The sequence below is a fragment of the Protopterus annectens genome, chromosome 17.part0 (assembly GCF_019279795.1).
Source record: "Protopterus annectens isolate FY-2018-M chromosome 17.part0, PAN1.0, whole genome shotgun sequence".
In the NCBI taxonomy this organism is placed as follows: Eukaryota; Metazoa; Chordata; order Ceratodontiformes; family Protopteridae; genus Protopterus; species Protopterus annectens.
The window spans coordinates 328,417,559-328,430,374 of record NC_056751.1 but is presented as its reverse complement, the minus strand read 5'-3'; positions in this window follow the sequence as shown (position 1 = coordinate 328,430,374).

Below are 12,816 nucleotides of genomic sequence, written 5' to 3'. Positions count from 1 at the left end.
AAGTAAACAGCAATCAGGGCACACAGATGAAGAGACTTAGCAAATCATGCTTTACTGTAGATGCAAATAAAAGTTTATTTCAGTGTGTTAGCACAACATATTTTGTATAGGGGATGTTGGTAAAAAATTGAATGAGTTAGAAAGCAAATTCATTTTGAATTTTAGAACTTTACACCCCAGGGGCCTCAATCTTGAGGTTAACTTGGTGGGTTAACCTGGTAAATTAGCTTGGTATTAATTTGTTTTTGTTATTTAATAAGGAGAAAATAATTATTTATAAAAAAGATTATTTATGAAAGTTATACAAATTTGTATATGTATTTAACTTTTTTGTATAAATATTTATGCAGTTTTAGTAGTATTTAGATGTGTTAAGGTTGTTGGGCACTTTAAATATAATTTAAACATAATTTGAAAAAGGCTAATTAGATTCAATTTGGTAGGGGTTCACCTGTATATAAAGCAACTGTTTTTGTGATTATGTATCCTTTGAAGGTGAACGGCCGTGGTACCAGTGGTTGCTGTGTTCAGTAAAGCTTTTTGAACCGGTGCTTCAAGGCTTCTGTCTTATTTTTGTTTTTTTCATTAATTTTGAAAATTTTTTGTGTTTGTCATGTCTTTGGACAGTGCAGATCTGGTTCCAGGGGTATTTTGAACCCCAATGGATGCTTACAAGTTGCTTTTTGTTGAGTTACTCAAGGAACATGAGGCCAAGCTGGCAGACCAGGAAGTGTGACCAACTAATGGTGAGACTGGTCATAATATTCATTTTGAACAGCTTGAGAGACAGATGATTAAAGAGCTTAGCTTGTATTTTGATACTAAGCTCTTAGAAAAATATCTCAGTCTAAACATCACCCCAAGGGGATTGAGGGTTCACTAGCTTCCTGCCTGGGATTTTAATGAAGAAGAGCAGGATTTGTTGGATGAATAAAAGCATGTTTTCTTGGAATGCACTTTGGGTTGGATTCATATTTTGGTGAAAATAACTATGCGGAGTACTGAAAGTTTGCAATGTCAGATCTTGGAGCTGCAACATAAATTGACTAATGAGTTACTGGAAGTTTTATTTTCTGGTAAAATTAGTGATATTAAGCTCAAGCATGAGAAATTGGAGCCAGAAGTGGTTGATCATAAAAAGAAGAAGCTGTTCTGTGATCTGAGTGATTTCCGTAGTGGTTTGGTGTGTGCATGGCAGCATAAACTATGTTGTGGGTGATCCAAGAATGTTTTCAGGAATCCTAGGCTTCTTCTGTGAATACTATGCTCAACGAGTGCTTTCTTTGAAACCATCAAGGATGAGTTATCGCCGTTTTCCTCACAACAACAGGAAGGCAAAGAAAAGATTTCTTCTCCTCGGGTCATCAGGGAAAGGGCAGGAAAAATCAAATCAAAAGAAGAAAGGCCTAGTACAGTCCATGGTTTCTGCTGGTGATGGATGCATGGAGAATCCTTCCAATGCAGATGAACTGTGTGCTGAACTGGACTTTAATTTGTGTTTGCCATATTCATGTGGTTCATGCAAGTCTGATTTTATTTTGAAAAATCAGAAAGGTCTTGAAATTGTGAACTTGTCAGATGTTTGTCTTACTGAATGTGCTTTAAAGCTTCTATGTTAAAGAACAAAATCTGTTCCTACTAAGATACCAGTACTAGCTGAAGTATTATTGGAAGTTAAAACGTTTTGTAGGAAATTGCATTTAATTGTTTACTTTCATAGAAAAAGATGTGTTAGTGATTCAGTTGTCACTTGTGATATTGAGGATGATGACCCCATGTTAAATGTTTCCATTTACAATTGTGAATTGCTTGAGGAAGAATCAGAGAGATTGAATGATGTAGGTTTTAATACTTGCTGTGTAGGCTCATGGTTCCTCCACTTTCTTCTTCTAGTAATTTTATGCCGCCTAAGTTGTCTTCTGCAGTTTGTTTGTTTGAGCAAATGTTTTGTAAAAAGATTGAATGTGAATATTGGAGGTTTGTGAAAACAAAAAAAGCAATATAACATTACCAAAGGTGAATGGAAGCCCTGCATGAGTTAAGGGGGAAGTTAAATGAATGCATCTTCAATCAGGCCGACAAGGGTTGTAATTAGGTTTTGATGTACAGAGTTAAACAAAATCGATTGGCCTATAATTTGTTAACATTTGAAGAAGATCATGTTAAATTAGATCACAACCCTGTTGTTGCCTTTAATGACATACTTCTGGAGTTATTGGAAAGGGGTGAAAGATTTGGTTTTCTAATAAGGGAAGATGTTAGAAAACTGTTTATTTCGAAGCCTTGTGACCTTATATTTTATGTGTTACCTAAGCTGCATAAAGATGTGTTAGACCCACCCGGTAGGCCTATTGTCTCCAGGGGTGGGTTCTTATTTGCAGAATGCAGGGATATTTTTGGATTCATTATTGAAGAAATATCTGCTTAAGGTACCAGCACATGTTACCAATACCCAGCAGCTATGTGAAACAGTGAGTCAAATACAATTGAAGGAAGGTTATTATTGGGTTGTGGTGGATGTTAGTTCATTATACACCAACACTCAGTTGAGATGGAGTTTGGAGGCTATTTGGGATATAATGGGTGAGGGTCCCCGGACCGCTTTGTAGTTAGGCTGCTTGAGTTTTGTTTGACACATAATTATTTTAAGTTTGCTAATAAGATATTTCTTCAACATAAAGGAACTGCAATGGGTGCCCCATATGCTCCTACATATGCAAACATTTATATGGGTTACTTTGAAAAGAAGTTTATTTATGGTTCTGAATTTTATATGAACCATATGGTTATGTTTAAACATTATATTGATGATCTAATTTTTTATGTAAGGGGCATCCTTCAAATTTGGATGATTTTTTCCTGAGTTGAACATGAATGATCATGGGTTAAATTTTCTATGTTGAATGGTGGCTCTTCCATTCAGGTTTTGGGTGTGGGGTTTTATTTGGATGATGTGAGCAGGATTCAATTTAAACCATTTAGGAAGACCATTGCGGTTAATAATATTTTGCATGCTGATAGTATGTAGCCCCCCCCCCCATTTAGTGGGCTGAGTGCCTCTTGGTGAATTTAGGAGAATTACCCGAAATAGTTTGGAGGAGAGTTGTAGGACTAAATGTTTGCTGGAGGCAAAAGACAGGTTATTAGAAAGAGGTTATAAGAAAAAAAATTGGGATCAGACCCTGGTGAAGGTAGTCGGAGGTAAAATTTTATCCAAGAGTGTTGAGTCTGAAATAAGAGATGTTGGTAGAGTTGGTGTTGGGTTTTGTGATGGTAGTGAGAGGGATTTATACTTTGTCTCCAGATATTCCATGTTTTCGGAGGTAATGAGAAAGGCAGTTTTGGACTTGTGGTACATTGTGAGCAGGGATGAGTTAGTGGGACATTTGTTCCCTAGATTTGTAAAATTTTCCTATGGGAGATATGCGAATCTAAATGAACTGTTAAACATGGCCCTAACCAATGTCCAACAAGAGTCTGTTGGGTCATTTGCCTGTGGACATTGTAAATTATGTAATCAAATTAGAAATATTTCAAGCACTAGTATGAATGGGCAGAAATTTGCTTGTAAAGGAAGGTTTAATTTTAGTTCATGTGGGGTGGTGTATGTTGGGGTGTGTGGGTGCAGCAATATTAAATGGTATATTGGACAAACAAAGAAAGCTGTAAAAGTGATAATAATGGAGCATTTGGGGGACACCCCCAATAAAAATATGAAAAGTACAGTTGGCGAACATTTTAACAATGTACATGCAGGGAATAATGGTTATTTCTTTTTCAGTGTGTTAGCACAACCTGTTTTGTATAGGGGGGTTGGTAAATAATTGAATGAGGTGGAAAGTAAATTCATTTGAATTTTAGAACGTTACATCCTAGGGGCTTCAATCTTGAGGTTAACTTGGTGAATTAACCTGGTAAATTAACTTAGTATTAATATGTTTTTGTTATTTAATAAGGAGAAGAAAATTATTTATGGAAAAAATTATTTATGAAAGTTATACACATTTGTGTATACATATATATATATATATATATATATATATATATATATATATATATACGTATTTAACTTTAGTATTTAGATATGTTAAGGTTGTTGGGCACTTTAAATATCATTTAAACATAATTTGAAAAAGGCTAATTGGATTTAGTTTGGTAGGGGTTCATCTATATATAAAGGAGCTGTTTTTGTGATTATGTATCCTTTGAAGACAAAAGGCCGAGGTACCAGTGGTTGCTGTATTCAGTAAAGCTTTTTGAACCGGTGCTTCAAGGCTTCTGTCTTATTTTTGTTTTTTTCATAATGTGTCTTTCACCACACCTCCCACTGGTGAGTGATGCATGCTTTATTAGCTGTTGCTTTTCTGAGAAGTAAACAGCAATCAGGGCACATAGATGACGGGACTCAGCAAATCATGCTTTATTGTAGATGCAAATAAAAGTCTATGGCACATACAAATGAAGAATTCAACACACTGCCAAGGTCTTTGGGAAATAAATGTCTCAGGTAAATAAAAGTCTCCAGTCTAAAGGTTTTTCAGGTACCACCTCAGTTTTCAAACACAGCATTTCTGGCATGCCACTCCTTCATGGAAACCATGGCTCAGGATTCTAACCATCAGGAATTCCACTACTTCTTCTTCTTCTTTCTGCTTTTTCCTGGTTAGGGGTCACCACAGTGGATCACCTGTCTGCTCATGATTGGCAGTGAAGTTTTACGGTGTTGAGTTGCCAGCCCGGTGCCCGACTTTCCACAGAAGGCAAACACATGCATGCACTCATGCCTACGGCCAATTTAGAGTGTCCAATCCACCTACAGCATGTCTTTGGGTTGTGGGAGGAAACCAGAACACCCAGAGGAAACCCACGTGACCACAGGGAGGACATGCAGACTGGAAGCTAAAACCCTATAGATTCCTCTGTATCATCAAACACCAGATTGTACCCTTTCTTACTGGTATTGCCAGAGAACCTGTCTTATATATAAGCAACAGCCACCATCTAACCTCAGTTACCTACTGTCCTAGGTAATTCCCTTAAAGGGACCAGTCTCAAATCCTTGCTTCTTTGTGACACCCACTCCTATAGTTATGATTTTCATACAGACACGATACCTAGACTATATAATTTGATTTATGCAAAGGCACTGCATGTACCTTTCCGTACTACGTGTGCCATTTGACAGATAGCCTATGGTACAAATGTGGTTGTAACATATGTATAATTCATATCTAACAGTGGGTCGATACATTGTCTGTTAATGTCTTTGTATTCCCTGTTGAAGGTTTAATGCTCCAGGTCTCTTCTGCAAGCTTTTCAACACAAATCAATAAAATATATAACTGTACTAAAGGTTTCAGTTATCTGAATTATTTTAATGACTGCGCATGTGCCTTTACATAGAATTCATTTCTCTTTCCAACAAAGTTTTCCCTTCCTTAGCATTTTCTTTGTAGGCATTCACCTTGCTTCCCTCCTGTTGTGCGTAGGTTACAGCTACTTCATTTGCCATGCCTCAAGTAGTCTAACAGTACTCTTTGAGAATACTAATATATTATGATTAGCTTTCAGGAAAATAAAATGTTTTTCTACTACATAAAAGTCAGCAGGATTTTCTATTTAAAAGTGAATAGATGAACTATGTATAGGAGAAGTATGAACTCATACTGAGCAGAAATGTGATTTTGTATAGGAAGTGTATCCATCACGTATTCAAGTGAATATAGTACTGTCCTTAAGCAGTTATGACCATTGAACACAGACACACACACACACACACACACACACACACACACACACACACACACACACACACACACACACACACACTGCAATCACATTTATTCCCTTTATATTATGTACTAAATTAATGTACTCTATTTTGTTAAGGATGCTGCAGTTTTATAAATGTCATGCAACTTGTGTAGCTCACCTGAGAGTGTAATGCATACATAAATGGCATATTAGAATAAAACATTTCAAAGTGGCATTAGCACAAGCCACTAAAATGTATTTTTTGGTAAATGTAAAGCCTCCACATACTCACACATCCATATTCAGAGGGAACTGTACCTCCTTCCTGTATTATATCTCTGAAGTCACAGTATCTCAGGATAAGCAGAACCTTCCTGTGCGGTGGTGACCTTATTTAATAAAAAATGTGTGACAGCTAATTGTAGATCACTGTTTAATTTGCTGCTGTGTAAGGAGACTACAGCCAAGAATGGGGGTGGGGGTGGGGGGAGATGTTTGTTCTCATTTGCAAGGCTGTATATAATGTTTGTGATTTATTTGTATTGTATGTTTCACCATTTGTACTGATGTTTTACATTGTACATTGTTTAATTACTTAAACAGTTTTATTATTAAAGCTATAGATAAAACCATGTCAATTTTAAGCAAGGAAAAATGCAGAAGATATTATTTTGAATATGTGTCTCTCATACTCTCTGTTATGCAATTCAGTTATTGCCTTTAGTATTTGGGCAGTTAAACGCTAGAGGAAATGAGACCATATTTGCATGTATTTTATTACCTTAAGAGTCTCATTGAGTAGATCCTATCTTGGTAGCATGCAGAATGTGTAGAAAATATATTTTGTAAAATAACTTGAGTGTTTTAGAGCCCCAAATTACAGTGATTTTTGATACAGAATAGCTTTGCAAAATTACAAATAGTACTTTAACTGTACTTTTCATGTAAACTGCATGTAATAGACTTTCATGGCCTTCATAATATAACAGAAAAGCACTAGCAGTGTTACCTTATTGATAAGTAAGAACTGTGTCATCTCACAAAATGAACACTTCTTTCTGAAGATGTCTGTCATGTCTTGCACTTAGCTATTCACATGATGAATGTCCTTGCCTGAAGAGCATCGCATTCTGTAAAATAAAACCAAACAGCCCCAGTAAATTGTGCTTGCAGGAAACTAAATGTCATTATTGTCTTAGTATCAAGAAAATAACTCTAATCACATACTGTGTAGTTTTGTGCTGTACCATGTCACTTTATTCTTGTGAAAGGTCTGATGGCCTGCTGCAGATAACAAATATGGGACCTGGCACATTTACTTCCCTTGACTGTCAAGCTTTGGAAGTTTTCTCTGTTATACCACACAGACACCAGCATAAAAAAAACACAAATGCATTGCCAAAAGGGGCAATTAATTTACCTTCATATATGTGTACACTGCCACCCCACAATACTGTTCCTTCATAGTTTTAAAAGTTGATAATTAGCATGCAGAATTACAAATATGTATCGTAGCATGTCATGTTTAATGGGCTTGTTAGCTTGCAGGTATTAGGCTTACATGTCTGCATGAAGTGGGCATTACAGTTGACACATTGCCTTACCCACTACAATGCCTCTGCTATGCAGTGTCTTAATTGCGTTGAGCTATTATGCTATTACATCTGAAACTTATTCTTCTGATAAGATTTATAGCAAGTAATGAAAAATACTGCAGCTACCTCTCTATGATCTTTAAATTACTTATTATGTCTGGCCAGAGATGTGGAGAACACAACAGCACTGAGAATGCTTTACTGTACATGACAGAAGCTGGTGCAAATTAAAGGTTTCCTGTTTTTGCATTCTGATGTGTTAGCTGCAGCAGAGTCATTTGCCAAATGTAGGGAAGACAGCTGAAATATCAGACTGGTATATCTGCTGTCTAACAAAATGAGGAAATGTTGCTTAAAAAGCATAATGAAATATCACTGAGAAATTCTTGCTTTCTCGCTGTAATACACATGACCATGGAATATTTATTGGAAGGAAGAAAAGCTACTGCTGTGAAGAAAATAAGTACGTAAATTGGAAATTATGCTTCATCTCCCCTGCATGATGGTTAATAATTGTGGACTGACATTCTGGCTTAATGTAAATATTTATTAAGGTTTGTCATCTCACAGATTTTCATGGCCTTATTCTTATCTTGTAAATATATACAGTGTATACTTTAAAGTTAGACAGTAAAGCCTTCTTATTGAATAACTTATATTCCAAGTTGTTTTTCTCATTCTTCTAAATACATTTCTATATTTACAACTCTTTAAGTGCAATGAGAATCTAGCAAAGTTTAAAAATCTAAATTGGGTATTAGTTTACCTTATGGTCATTTGTGCAGTAATATACAATTGGCTGAAGCCCCGCTTAGTCAAAAAAGGTCACTGAAGTAGGAAATCCTGCCTTATAATGTGTTACAGCAAGTTTAGAGTTCTTAGAAGCATGAAGGCTCACAATACTGGGGAATATACAAGCGAGATTGTTAAACATTTTATAACCAGATTGCAATAACACAGTTGTTTTGTACTTAGCTGACTATGACTCCCTCGTCCCTAAAACAGAATGACACATATGGCTTTATACATCTGAATGCCATGTTATAGCACAGCTATTGTCACTTGTAAGAACCTGGAAATAGAAACAGATGCAGATAAATGCTTTTTTCCCTTCCATAGATCAAGAACCACTGACTCCAAAACAACTGTAGTCATATCCAAGGGTAATTTGTAGTGCAAAGAAAACATAAGGCTTATTAGACGGAAGAAAGGATACTGCTGTGAAGAAAATTGCTTTATGCTCAGTCATTTGTTTCATATACTTGCTTTAACTTTCCAAAATGATTTTGTCTTCCAGAATTCTAAGAGATGTTAAAGTTATAAGCAGCATATCCTATTAATTAACCTATTAGCAAATTTTATTACCATTATACACATTTTATTATTTAAAGCAATACTTGTAGAAAACATATCAATTATATGCCAGAAAGGTAGGTTTTCTATGCAGTGTTCAGTATATGCCTAATTGATCATTTTTGATTTCAGGTACTTTTGCATATACTATCTTTGTTTGTTCATCTGTTTTTACCTGTTATACTGATCTTGAACTATTTTCTACAGTATCGTTATTAAAGTAAATTGCAGTGTACTATACAATGACATTTGTAGAGGCACAGGTTAAAGTTAAGATAATTCAAGGAACTAATTAAAACCCATCTGCCTAGGTGGAATAGGTACCTACTTAGGCTAGCAGTTGTTAAAGAAGATCCATGAGTAAGAGATGCTATGTAGTACAAAGGTACTGTTAGAAAATTTAGAATAGCATTGGCAATGTCTCATACATATTAGCCATAAAAGCTATAGATTGCGTGTTAAAATACTCACAAATGTGGAAGCTAAATTTTTGCTGCATGGTATCAGCCAAACTGAAACTTCAATATAGCTTTCTGATTATTTAGTGCTGCATCTTAACAGAAACAGTTTTTGTGTTGTCAGAGATTAAAAGTGATATTCTGTCCAAGCAGAATAATATGCAAATACAGAAAGAATGTTTGTCATATTTTCATGGGATCATTATAAATGTTAAAAAAACATTCTTGAGCTTTTTGGATTATGCAGCCTTTTCTTTACTATTACATTTGATAAAATATAATGTAATGTTAAAAAGATAAAATCTAATAAATGAACATAATGCATTTCAGGAATGATACTCAGTGAAACAGAGTTTCAAAAACAAATAGTTGTGCATGTGGTGCAATGGTTATGTTATGAATCTGGGAAAAATGCAACATTGTTCAGTATCTTTCTGACATAAGAAAGATGCTTAACAAAGTTTTGTTAAACACCTTTCAGTGCTGTTAAACTTTAATTTCATACTGGAGCACAACAGCATCTGAAGCATTGTAATATCTTTAAATACCATTATACACTTCACTGTCATACACACATACACATAAAAAGTGTGTGAGAGTGATATGTCTAACAGCTTCTAAAGAAAATTGTTTAGCAGAAAGACACTTCACTTTGGCCTGCTGTCTCTGGGGCTTTCAAAACTAAAAACATTTTGTGTTCCTACATTTTATCCCTAGTAAATAGGAGTACATGGTGCAGATCAAGTTGCATGTACTACAGCAATGTATGAGCAGGTACCTCATATCATGTATACTATGTGCTCAAAAATGGATGTGAATATTGTCTGGCAGTTGGTGAAGAGGATTAAGGCTGTGAGCTGTAGTTCTTTTGGTACCGTGTTTGATTCACTCAGCTCTCATTTGCCTACTGTGTGACCTTGAGAAAGTCACTTAACCAGGCATTTCTTCCAGGTTGCTCATGAAAATTGATTGTGTGTGCACTGGGCCTACCTGGGTAGCAAATGGGTCTTATTATTATTCACCTCTCAGGTTCAACTTTGCTCCATTCATTGTCAATTTCTTCACATCCATGTCTTGCACACATATTAAGTTGGTTATGATCAGCCATCTGATCACAATCTTTTATGTAGTAAATGCAGCAAACATATAAATAAGTTAAATATCAATGGTCTGTAAAAGCAGTTGATACAACTCTGAGTATGACCACATATCTAACAAAGAACAACAAGAATGCTAAATTATTCTAAACAGATGCATACAACAGGGTCAGAAAAAAATTATAAAAGGATGTCTAACTCTATGTAACTCCTCTTAGCCCCTTTATTGTGGATGTCAAATACACTAAAGAATATGATGATTTAAATAAGGAAGAAGGGTGAAAACTTTGCAAAAGAAACGCAGACAAGCTGATTTCAGAAAAGCATTCTAGGTTGGTTTTCCTGATTCTGGTGATGAGGTACCAGAAGAAGTAGCAGGAATCACAAAACCAACCTCAAATGCTTTTCTGAAATCAGCTTTTCTGTGTTTCTTTTGCAAAGTTTTCACTCTTTTTCCTTATTTTCTACTTCATAGAATAACTGAATAAAAAGCATTCTTTATTAATTTTTTTTTTACTTATATTTTTACTTAAACTAAAAAACGATGGGAAGTCAGCAATGCAGGCAACACCAGCATCCAGTGGGAAGCAATCATTATGGAATACATAGTACTTCAGCACCCTGGACAGCTCAATGCATCGAGGAATGTGACAGAACAACAGAGGAACAGAGAGACAGCGATACAAAGCCAATTCCAATAAAAAGCAACTTTTTTTTGTAATGCAGGAGTATTTTGTTTATTTGTATTTGCTGATTGGATAAGAGAGCTGTTATTTGGACCCTTTTCAGCTATGACCCAGGTTTAAGATAACAAAAGAAAATTTTGAAAAAAAATGTTACTGTAAAACACAGAGATTTTTTTTTTATCTTGACATACAAAGGAGTAAACATGTATTGACATGCACATTGAGAAAAATTATGCAGAGCTGACATAGATCCCCAGGACCTTAATGCTGTATTTTTTTAATTTTTCACTGTATTTCCACCTTAGCAATTATAGCTATGGTTTTCAGCCTACTAAGGTGTTCACTTGTAGATTTATGCACATGTTCATTAATATTATGATATTTTCTTTGCACACAAACATGATGAAATATTTATTTGGTACAAAAACAATCTTTGTTAAAAGTGTTTCAGTTTATACGTTATTAATATTTATTCTGATGTCCAGTGGTAGATCTTTGTGTTAGTTAATTAGTAATTTTGTTAATGAGTTGGTTTCTTAACTAATAACGTTTGGATTAGTAAGTTAGCCTTAAAAGGCTGTTCTTATATTATATATTTTAATTTGTCTCTATCTTTTTAGTTTCAGTTCTAAGGTAGCACAGTCTCAATTTACACTATGGTGTTAAGGGAGAAGGGGGACTTGGTTAAAGGAATGAGTTTATTGCTTTTATTGCTCTTAACAGAACCTCCCTCTGTAACCACTCCCTTGCTCCAAATAACCTGATTATATATAAATAATGAATGTCTTTAATGCTTTTCATTATACTCGGGATCCCTTATTTGTGTTTTTGAATAAACAATACTCCATTTTTAATTCAACTGTGGACTACCTAGTACTATTTTCTACTTCACTGTTTTGTCGTACATATTTTACAGTTCGATTTATATTAGTGCACTAGGTGCATAACATATTTAAGGAGTGAACTTCACACCCTCCACACTGCAAAGTTTCTTCTTTGTTAGACTGTAAAAAATAAACACAATTGCCTTTTGCACAAAGTACTGAACAGAATATTCCTTTATACATGAAGTGGATTAAACAGAGGTGACTTCTGCATAATGACATTGTATGCAGTTAGCATTAGAAAACACATAAAATAATGTTATATTATAATGCATGTATGAAATGTAATGCTAAGGTTTAGGTCATTGTGTAAATATGTAAATAGTAAGTATGTCAAATGAAAGGCAGTCTGGTAGGAAGACACTAAATGCCTGGAAACTATTAAAAGAGAAACAGCAATAGTTGTAAGAAGAACAACGTGTTACAGGAAGAATCAGTTAAAATAGTAAGAAGCATCAATTTGTGAAAATGAAGAAGGCTGAATGTAGGAAGTTAATTTAAGTGAAATGATAGAACAATTGATTTAAGGTTAGGTAGAGGTTAACACTTGAGGAAAGCTACAGTGAAACAAGAATGGTTTTAGTCTAGGTCTTGAAAACATCCAAAAGTGGATTTTATTTTCTTGGTGGCTTTGGAGGATATGGCTAAAGATGGAAGGGTAGGAGTTTTCAGATTTTTAAGAGATTGAGTTCTATATTATAGGGTCTGTTTTCTGGAAGGGTCTTTCAGAAACAGAAAGAATAGTCTGAGGAATAACCTACCAGAGGAAAAAAAATAGCATTGAAGTCACAGTTGCAATTCTAGATCTCTTCACATGTCTTCACGGGCATAGAACTGTAAAGTAGGTGTTACACATTATATAATCCACCTTAATCCCACTACAAAAGTATCTACTATTTAACTAAGATTTACACCATTTGAGGTCTGTTCTATTAGCTCCTCTGTTTTTTTCCCCTTTCTCTTTTTTGCATCCTTTTTAGCCCTTTTTT